At 40.0% G+C, this 10376-nt stretch overlaps 1 long non-coding RNA gene across 1 annotated transcript; it reads right to left on the reverse strand.

Annotated features, from left to right (window-relative positions):
• Positions 1–2450: 2450 nt before the first annotated feature.
• Positions 2451–3921, reverse strand: LOC146644459 (uncharacterized). Its single transcript, XR_014909296.1, has 3 exons — positions 3561–3921; positions 3395–3475; positions 2451–2906 (listed from the first exon to the last, which is right to left on the reverse strand). It is a non-coding gene; the product is annotated as an uncharacterized LOC146644459 (long non-coding RNA).
• Positions 3922–10376: the final 6455 nt, after the last annotated feature.

The following is a 10376-nucleotide window of genomic DNA, read 5'->3' on the forward strand; positions in this document are numbered from 1 at the left end:
TGTAGTTAGTGTGTAGTTAGTGTATAGTTAGTGTGTAGTCAGTGTGTAGTCAGTGTGTAGTTAGTGTGTAGTTAGTGTATAGTTAGTGTGTAGTCAGTGTGTAGTTAGTGTGTAGTCAGTGTGTAGTTAGTGTGTAGTCATTGTGTAGTCAGTGTGTAGTCAGTGTGTAGTTAGTGTGTAGTCATTGTGTAGTCAGTGTGTAGTCAGTGTGTAGTTAGTGTATAGTTAGTGTGTAGTTAGTGTGTAGTCAGTGTGTAGTTAGTGTGTAGTCATTGTGTAGTTAGTGTGTAGTTAGTGTGTAGTTAGTGTGTAGTCAGTGTGTAGTCAGTGTGTAGTTAGTGTGTAGTTAGTGTGTAGTCAGTGTGTAGTTAGTGTGTAGTCAGTGTGTAGTCAGTGTGTAGTGAGTGTGTAGTCAGTGTGTAGTCAGTGTGTAGTTAGTGTGTAGTCAGTGTGTAGTTAGTGTGTAGTTAGTGTGTAGTTAGTGTGTAGTCAGTGTGTAGTGTAGTCAATAGTGTTGTTGTGTGTCAGAACAATGAGGCGCCTGCTGAGTGTCACAGGTGTTACAGCAGTGACACATCTGCTGCTGTCAGGCCTGCAGGTATCAGGCTGTTGTTCTCCTTCATCTCATAGTGGACAGAAATTATTTTTTGGAGCGGCACAAATAATTTGTGTGGCATCAGATTTGATGCAGAACAGCTGATTGTTCTGTAAATAGTTTGAAATGTTTGTTTAAAAAACGCCTTGGCTGCATTTTTAGGTAAACAGCTGCAAAACACTTTGTTGTTTGCATAACTCAGTTACTTTTTTGTGAAGAAGTAACTATATAATTAGTTACCCAACATTGGTCATTAATTACTGTATTTTGCAGACAGAGTTACAGACTCTCTCCCAGACCACAGACTCAGAATACAGTCAGAGCTTTATTTAATAAAAGAAAGAAAGAAAGTTGTGTTTTCAAAATTGGAGTTGAAGTTATTTTTCCTTCCAATAGTGTTAACATGCTGCACAGGACAGGAACAAGATTTTTATAATTTTCATTGTAAGTGGGCTAAAGCAGTTAATTAAGGGTAGTCTAACATAAATGTAAATGCTGTAATTTGATTACTTTAATAAACATGTAACTTGGATGGATTGGATGCTGGCGTGACCACAGTGCTCACGTCTGCTGTTGCTCACAGTGGTCCAAGGGGACGCTCAGGGAGTTTGTGTTCGCTCAGACACGTGAAACATTACAGGGAACGTTGTATATAATCCACATGATCTTGGGTCATAACCAGTGTTGGTCAAGTTACTTGAAAAAAGTAATTAGTAACTAATTACTGATTACTTCCCCAAAAAAGTAATCCTGTTACTTTACTGATTACTTATTTTCAAAAGTAATTAATTACTTAGTTACTTTAGTTACTTAGTTACAACCTGAATAGGTGATAAAGTGATAGATCTTTCAGCCCAATTCTACTTTTTCTGCATAATCCATCATACAAAATGTAATCAGATGACAAAGTGTCTTTTTAAAACTTGTTTTATTAGTTTTAATCTTTTAACTTTATGCATCAAGCAAACATTTAATTATATGCAACATTCTCTGACTGGAAGTGTCGCGGTTCTGGGTCCGTTGGACCCAGTATTTTGAGTTTATTATGTTTTGGTTTATTTTTGCATTATGGATTGTTTTCTGATGTTCTGGTGCTTTGTTTATTATTATCATTATAGATCTGTTTCTGTTATTCTTGGTGAGGGATCAGTTCTTAGGTTTTGGGTTCTCATGTGAATTGCAGTTTCTGTTCAGTGTCTAGTCTGTCTCTCAGTGTCATGTCTGCATCTGGTTTAGTAATTCTTGTTTCCTGTCTTATTGTGAAAGTCTTTGTCTTGTGTTAGTGTGTGCAGCTTAGCTCCCCCGTCTCGTTAGCCCTGATCTCCCCCAGCTGTGTCTCCGTTCTGTTGCCCATTCCCTCATTACTACCCTGTGTATTTAAGCCCTGTGTTTTCCCATGCTCGGTACCATCAGATTATACCTGTGTGTTATTTGGTCTCAGTGTTCAGTCCTCACTTCATGTTTTGTTTTCTTGCCAGCAATAAAGCTGAGGTTTTTGAGTTGCATTCCATTTTCCGAGTCCTGCATTTGGATCCTCATCTCCGCCTGCCCGCACACAGAGCCATGACAGGAAGAAATTTGTCTAATATTTAAACCTATTTTCTGCACATTCCAGCACATAAAATAAAATATTTTTTGTGTTTACACTCAGTCTTTCAAATAGATGCAAGTAAAACACAGCAGAAAATAAATAAAGTCAAAGACTCAGCGGTCCTGTTGCTCTATTTTCACCTGTAAAGCAGGAGTGGGGTAGGCGGAGGTTTACCCTGGTGCAGGTGTGCCGCGGTCAGTGGAAGAATCCGCGAGTTTCTCTGTGAGTTTCCCATTACGTCGTAGCGCACTTGTTGCTTGTGTAACCAACTTTAAGGTATAAAGGTGAATTACAGCGCAATAATTACTTGGGCTCGTAATAAGACCCTGGCCAGAATCAGAAGACACCAAATTCGTATGGAGCCAAAGTATTGAGCAGCAATAATGACCTGGACACAATGTTAACTTTTGAGTAGCCACTCTTGTATTGTTACAAAGTATAACAGGTATTTGTCCAATTTGTACAGATAAAGTATAAAATAAAATAAATAGTGTGCACACTCAACAAAATAAAAGTACTCGTTGGGGCCCTTTAAGAATTTAGAGTTAAGCTGGCGATAGCCAACTTCAAAGGTCCTTGTGAATGTAACTGGAATGTATGAGTGTGTGGTGTGTATCTTCTTTGGGGTAGATCGTCCTCAAAGTGGTTGGCTCGCCATCTATCACAACCAGAATATCGTCCTGGTCCTTGGACTTTTCCGTCCTCTCCAAAAAACCTGACCTATAATCCAGGTCATAAAATGTACATTCTAATCAGTCTGTTCCAGATGCATTGTTTAAGGTTAAAATACAAAATCAAAATATTGCATCACCTCATATTCATTGCATCAACATCTTGAATCTTATCAAATCTCACAGTTCTGTTGTACAACATTCAATTTTCAAGCATATCAAATATGAGAACTAAACATCTAAGTTGCTCAAATATTTCTCTATTCATGTAAACATTAATTAAACAATACTTATGGTAAGTAACCATTGACACTCAAAATACAATACACCATAACAAATTCAGAACTATGTGCAAATAAGCAACAAAATATACACATGAGTTCAGTTCAGAGGCATTAAAGCAGTGTGCTTAATTTCTCCACGCTATAGGCCTATTCGTGAGAGAGAAATGCACTAAAAATTACCCTCTAGATTACTTTAACCTCACAGTGAACTGACAAAATTTAGCTTTAGAGCAGCTAAGAACATGTTGCTCACCGTTTCTCTGTTTCACAAAAGCCCAACACACACTGGCGTTGGAATTGCAGCAGCTCTCCGGATGAAAGGTGAGTGGTTAGCCTGTGAGACACCGAGCTAGCATTAGCATGATCGCGACGGTAAGTCTCTACAAGTTTTTTTTCCATCAGAACAACACTCGTCTTACCGACGTTGCCTCTCTCCTTCATCCAGCCACTCGACTCCGGACTTCCAGCAGGTAAGTAGGCTGGCTTTCCTTCCTCTCAATCCTGAGTTTTCCTCTCTTTTGTCCGTGGATTTCTCGGTTTGAGTAGCAGATGCCTCCACTCCTCTTGCTGAGATAAGAAAAGCCCGGGACACCATGCACCTCCACCTCACTTCCTGGCTGACAGGGTCAATGCGGCCTGGGTAGGCTCTGATTGGTTGCTGAGCTAGGTGCCCTCACGTGGGGTGAACTGAGAGGTGCATTCAATGGTCATAGGAAATACGACGCTTGTTGATGTGGACAGTTAATATAAAGAGAATAAGTATGATATTTTTCATCTGGGCTACACCTGCTTGGAAGTTTAGGGGTTTTTTCGCTGTAAAAAGAAGTTTTCTTCCCACGCACAGCGGACACTAATGTTTTTGTCACTTTTTATGGAATCAAACTCAAAGTAAGGTCAGTGCTTCCATGCTTTAAACGCTGCACGCTCATACTCTCTCCCGCACTCGATATATGATCCATTGTTGATCTGCACACAGCTGTTGTCACGAACGTTGCACTCGCTTACGTCACTGTCGTGAGACATTCTCGCAAAAAAATCACGGTTTTAGTAACGCAGTAACGCAGCGTTCCTACGGCAAAGTAACGCTAATCTAATTACCGTTTTTGCAATACTTTACTCGTTACTTGAAAAAAGTAATCAGATTACAGTAACGCGTTACAAGTAACGTGTTACTGCCCATCTCTGGTCATAACACAATAAGCTTTTTATTTAAACACTGATTTAAAATGCTTTCACACTTTTCTGTGTAACACACTAAAGAGCAGCAGAAACAGATACGATGTGTGTCGGCAGACACAGCCAAGGCTTTTATTTTGAAATAACAGTGGTCAGCTGTGAATGAAACCAGTCTGAAAGGAGCATCAAGCCTCCGTCCACTTCTCAGACATGGAAGGTGCCACTTCTCCTCCTCATATTCATTTAGGACTACTTCCTACTTCCTAGCAGCCCACAGCCACTGCTTCACCTGCACCTTCTTCCTCACCGAGCTGATTGCTCCTGCAGCCTCCTCTTCCTCCTCATTTCTCTTCACAAAGTCGCTCAAGTGTGTCTCACACCACTCCATGTCGCTCAGCCAAGCTCCTCTTGTTCCTGCATCTAAATGATTTCTGTTTACTTCCTGCCAAAACAGTTTTTATTTTTGTTTTTATGGTTTTATTTTGCACTTTTATGATTTATAAATAAAGTTTCTTTTTCAAAAATTGGACGTGTGTGCTCTAATTGTGCACGACATTTTGAACACGACATTTTCTGATTAATTAAAGTAAATAAGTTTGTCACTTACATGAACAGGTGACACAAAGAATCAGCTGTTTACTGTCTGACTTACTGAGAGTAGGAGAGGAAGTCAGTGTGTGTGTTACGCTGGAAGAAAGACTAAACGAGGAAAATTGAGAGTGATTATTTGAAAGTGTCTCACTGTCATATTTGCAGTAATTCATATTATAATTCATTACTCGCTGTAATGATTCATGTGCTGCTGTGTGTGTGTAGGTGTGTGTGTGTGTGTGTGTGCACTCGGTGCAATAATTAACCCATCTTATCTCTGGATAAGGTGCACGCTGGGAGCTAAATGCCAGTGTGTCTGTGATGGGGGTTGATAAGCTCGGTCTGTCTGATCCATGCTCGCAGCAAAGGTCCTTTAAAGCAGACGCTGCTCGTCTCTGATTGGACGATCAAACTGAAAACACAGCTGGAGGTAGAGCACGATCAGAAGAGGGTGAATGAAGTTTATTCAAACACACATTCTCTGCAAACAAGTCAAAAATCTGAGTTATAATAAAGTACTTTGTGTTAACAATGCTAACACAAAGTTGCATTTGCGACCAAATTTTTCAGTGGTGCGACTAAAAAAAAATATTTGGTTGCACCTGTGCGACCAACTGTTCAGGTAGCAAAAAAAATAAAAATCTGCAACCTTCCCTGTGGTCAACAACAGACACACATTTTGCCCCTATCGTGGACTAAACCAATCAGAGATAGTCAGGGGCGGGACCTCTCTGATTGGCCGTGGTCCAGTTGAAAGTGCAGGTGGAAGTGGGAGGTGAGTAGCTTCAATAAAGCGATATCAATTCATTAAATCCTGACTTTTAAATATTACTGTGTTTTGCCAGAAACGCCAGATTCTCAGATTAAAGCTCACAAAACCATTTCAACAACAACCAAACAGCAGATGAGAGCAGGTACACGGACTCCACACAAAGACGTAAACACAGACCCGACGCATCAGAATCAGCTTTGTCTTTCTCGGCTTTCTCACCCGACGGCCCGTAGACGGACACGCTGTCGGAGCTCAGCGATCCTGATGCGTCCGGTCCGCGCTGTGATTGCGTCTTTTTGCGCTGATTCTGAGCTGCAGGTTTTGTCTCTCCAACCAAAATCCACCGAGCCAGCAGCAAAAGAAGCAGCAAACTGCGCTTCACATTTGATCAATGTCGTCATGAATTTTGCTTCCACGACTATTAAAATCACACTCCATGCACAGCTCTCTCTCTCTCTCTGTACTTCAAGAACAGTTTCTCGTCTCCAATCTCTGTTTTCTGTATTATTCATTCGCTTATTACCCACCAGTCTACCGTTGTTTACAGCGCTGTGGCTGCTGTCTTTTTCTTTTTCACTTAAATGACCTTGGACAAGAAAGCCTATTTTTTCTGTTGTTCAGTACTGAAGAAATTTAAACTTTATATGCAGAACATTGTAGAATATTTTTAAGGTTATCTGCTATAAAAAGCCAGACCAGGAAAATCTCCTTCATGTTTTTCTGTTTTATTCTCAGTTACTTTCACACAAAGGCATCTGCTGTGATTTTCACAATTCTGATGAAGTCAGTACTGATAAATGATCAGAATTATAATATTTCTGACTGTCTGAGGCTAAGTTGAATCGAATCGGGACTTTGAAAACTGGAATCGAATGGATTATAGAAATCAGTGATGATACCCAGCCCTAGTGAGCAGCCTAGGCAGGACAGAAGTGGATGTAGCTGTAATAGGAAAAGAACTATTGCTAACTTTTCTGTTAAGGCCTGATGCTTCTGAAATTCATAGCCAGCTCTGACACGGTGTCATCAATCTTTGAATGCTGAAAAAGCACATTATATAAATTATTATAAAATTTGTGTGCGCCTAACTTTTGTGCCGGTACGCCCAACTTTTTAAAGTTTTAAAGTACCTGTATGCCCATGGCAAAAAATTAGTCTAGAGCCCTGCAAACTGGAAGCTGGTTCCACAGAAGAGGGGCCTGAAAACTGAAGGCTCTGCCTCCCATTCTACTTTTAAATACTCTAGGAACAACAAGTAGGCCTGCAGAGCGAGAGCGAAGTGCTCTAATAGGGTGATATGGTACTACAAGGTCATTAAGATAAGATGGGGCCTGATTATTTAAGACCTTGTATGTGAGGAGCAGGATTTTGAATTCTGGATTTAACAGGAAGCCAAAACAGGAGAAATCTGCTCTCTCTTTCTAGTCCCTGTCAGGACTCTTGCTGCAGCATTTTGGATTAGCTGAAGGCTTTTCAGTGAGTTTTTTGGACATCCTGATAATAATGAATTACAGTCGTCCAGCCTGGAAGTAATAAATGCATGAACTAGTTTTTCAGCGTCACTCTGAGACAGGATATTTCTAACTTTAGAGATGTTGCACAAATGGAAGAACGCAGTCTTAGGGGCCGAGTACAATAACCTCAGTTTGATCTGAATTAAGAAGCAGAAAGTTAGCAGCCATCCAGGTCTTTATGTCTTTAAGACATTCCTGCAGTTTAACTCATTGGTGTGTGTTATCTGGCTTCATGGACAGATAGAGCTGGGTGTCATCAGCATAGCAGTGTAAATGTATGCTATGTCTTCTAATGATGCTGCCTAAGGGAAGCATGTATAATGTAAACAGAATTGGTCCTAGCACTGAACCCTGTGGAACTCCATAATTAACCTCAGTGTGTGAAGAGGACTCTCCATTTACATGTACAAACTGGAGTCTATTAGATAGATATGATACAAACCACTGCAGTGCAGTACCTGTAATACCTACAGCATGTTCTAATCGCTCTAATAGGATATTATGGTCGACAGTATCGAACGCTGCACTGAGGTCTAGCAGGACAAGCACAGAGATGAGTCCACTGTCAGAGGCCATAAGAAGATCATTTGTAACCTTCACTAAAGCTGTTTCTGTGCTGTGATGAGCTCTGAAACCTGACTGAAACTCTTCAAATAAACCTCTGCAGATGATCTGTTAGCTGTTTGACAGCTACTCTTTCAAGGATGTTTGATATGAAAGGAAGGTTGGAGATTGGCCTATAATTAGCTAAGACTGCTGGGTCTAGAGATGCTTTTTGAGTAAAGGTTTAACTACAGCCAGCTTGAAGGCCTGTGGTACATAGCCGATTATTAGAGACAGGCTGATCATATTTAAGATCGAAGAATTAATTAATGGCAGGACTTCTTTGAGCAGTTTTGTAGGAATGGGGTCTAAAAGACACGTTGATGGTTTGGAGGAAGTAATTATCCGGTCGTTCAGTCTGACGTCACTAGCCGTGTCTGGGCCTAAACTCCGCTGCAGGTCCATATATCAAACGATCACTATGGCATTACTGAGAGTTGAAAACTGTCTAAAGTCTTTCATCTTTAATAAAATGATCAGCGTTCTGCTCTACCAGGTGTAACAATTGAGTTTAACATCCAGGCATCCATGAAAACGGAATTTATGACATTTAACGGAGTTAGAAGTTAGCAGGGAGTTAGCTCGCTAGCTTCTATCTAAATACAATATAGCATGTCCTGACTGCGGGGTTTTGGAAACAAATTCAAACGTACAGCTATCACTTCCAGCATAAATGAAGACAGAAAACTAAACAGCAGTGACGTTTGTAGGGTTACTGAAGTTGGGCTAGCTGGTATATAATGATGTGCTACGTGACCGCTAGCGACACAGCTATGTTAGCATAATATAAACAAGCTAACTTTTTTTCCACTCGATAAAAGTTAACGTGAGTGTTCTCGGTGGTCAGGAACAAATGTAATCGCATGGCAGGATGCTGTAAAAGGACCAAACTTCAGCCAGGAGAACAACTGAGATAATCCATCCACAATACGAGGTTAGTCATTCATATACTGCTGCATGGGCTGGGCTGTAGTTACATCCTAAGGTTTTAAAAACTGAGCTTAAATAAATGATTAGTGGTAATAAAAGCCGAGGGAGGTCAACAGTGATCACTGACTGTTTTAGGAGCTTTTTGAGATCAAATAGAAGAAAATACAAAACATTAAACATGTTAACAACACAAAAGCCATATTAAACGCAGACTACTTTAGGCCTGGAAGTAGGATTCGTCACGTCATCACTTAACGACCGGATTGAAGTTAACTCAGAAAGATCAATTGGAGAAAAAGAGTCTAACTTAACATCAATGGTACTAAGAGTAGCTGTAGATAATATTACATCTGTGGGATGATTATTGGTAATTTTTTCTCTAATGATAAAAATTTATTTGTGAAGAAGTTCATGAAGTCATTACTAGTTAACGTTAAAGGGATGGTTGGCTCAAAAGAGCTCTGACTTTTTGTCAGCCTGGCTACAGAGCTGAAGAGAAACCTGGGGTTGTTCTTATTTTCTTCAATCAGTGATGAATAGTAAGATGTTCTGGCTTTGTGGAGGGCTTTCTTATAAAGCAGCAAACTATTTCTCCAGGCTAAATGATGATCCTCTAAATTTGTAACACGCCATTTCCTCTCCAGATTACGAGTCATCTGCTTTAGGCAGATCCACATTTCACTGTTTTACTCTTTGGTGCTGTTGAGGATACTGTATTGTTCTTTCTTTGTGATATTTTTATGTTTAAGTCTGATATCAATGAAAGAATCTGACTTTAAGTTTAATATTTTCATGTGTCTTTATTTTGACTAATAGGTGGTTGATTAATTCTCACAGTTGGTTTAAGTCTGTCACCAGCATGACTGTTAATAAAGGTTTGATGAGAAGGCAATGGCGTGCTGCTGCTGTCGGTCTTTTTTAGCAGAGTTTATGACGAGCCCTCGGGGCCAATCAGCCTCTCCGGAGGTCTAATCAGAGAAGACTGATTGGTGAAGTCTGATGTCAGATAACAACAGCAGAGAAAGCAGACAGTCCCGGTTTAAAGTGAACACATGTTCAGGAGGTTCATACATTTATAAGCTTATAATTTAAACTTGAAACAGCAGCTGAAAATGAAAACAGCAGAAACAAATGTCACCATGAACTTTGGAGAAAAACAAGCAAACCTTAACTGTAAATGTTCAGTTCCATGTTATCATCTGATTTAAGGTTCAGAGTGGGTGTGAATGATCGAAACAAGGATCCTAAACTGTGTCGGGGGGCAGAGACTTCTCAGTGAGCAGCAGATGAATGTGGAAGGAAAGTGTTTGGTCTCACTGGGCAGATCCCCTTTGAGCTCCTGATTTTTTTTTTCAACATTATGTTTATTAAAGTTTTACATATATACATATATAAAGTACATACACAAACAAATTTACACAATAAACGAAACACAAGGTACATTCAATGAAAGCACTTCAGTCCATGAGACCTCTGACAGATTTTAAAGAATAATTTTCAGATTGCAGCATATGGTTGTGGTCCTGTACAGGGAATAGCTAGGCTGTCCCTGTCTCACACAGTAAACCAGATAGATCTTTATTCCCAATATACTGGATGTAGCACCCCCAAATTTTCTGGAAAATTTCTTGTTTATCTTTTAGAGTATA

This window comes from Rhamphochromis longiceps, linkage group LG22, assembly GCF_057381845.1.
Source record: "Rhamphochromis longiceps isolate RC_006_pf linkage group LG22, R_longiceps_female_GT1.1, whole genome shotgun sequence".
Lineage (NCBI taxonomy): Eukaryota > Metazoa > Chordata > Actinopteri > Cichliformes > Cichlidae > Rhamphochromis > Rhamphochromis longiceps.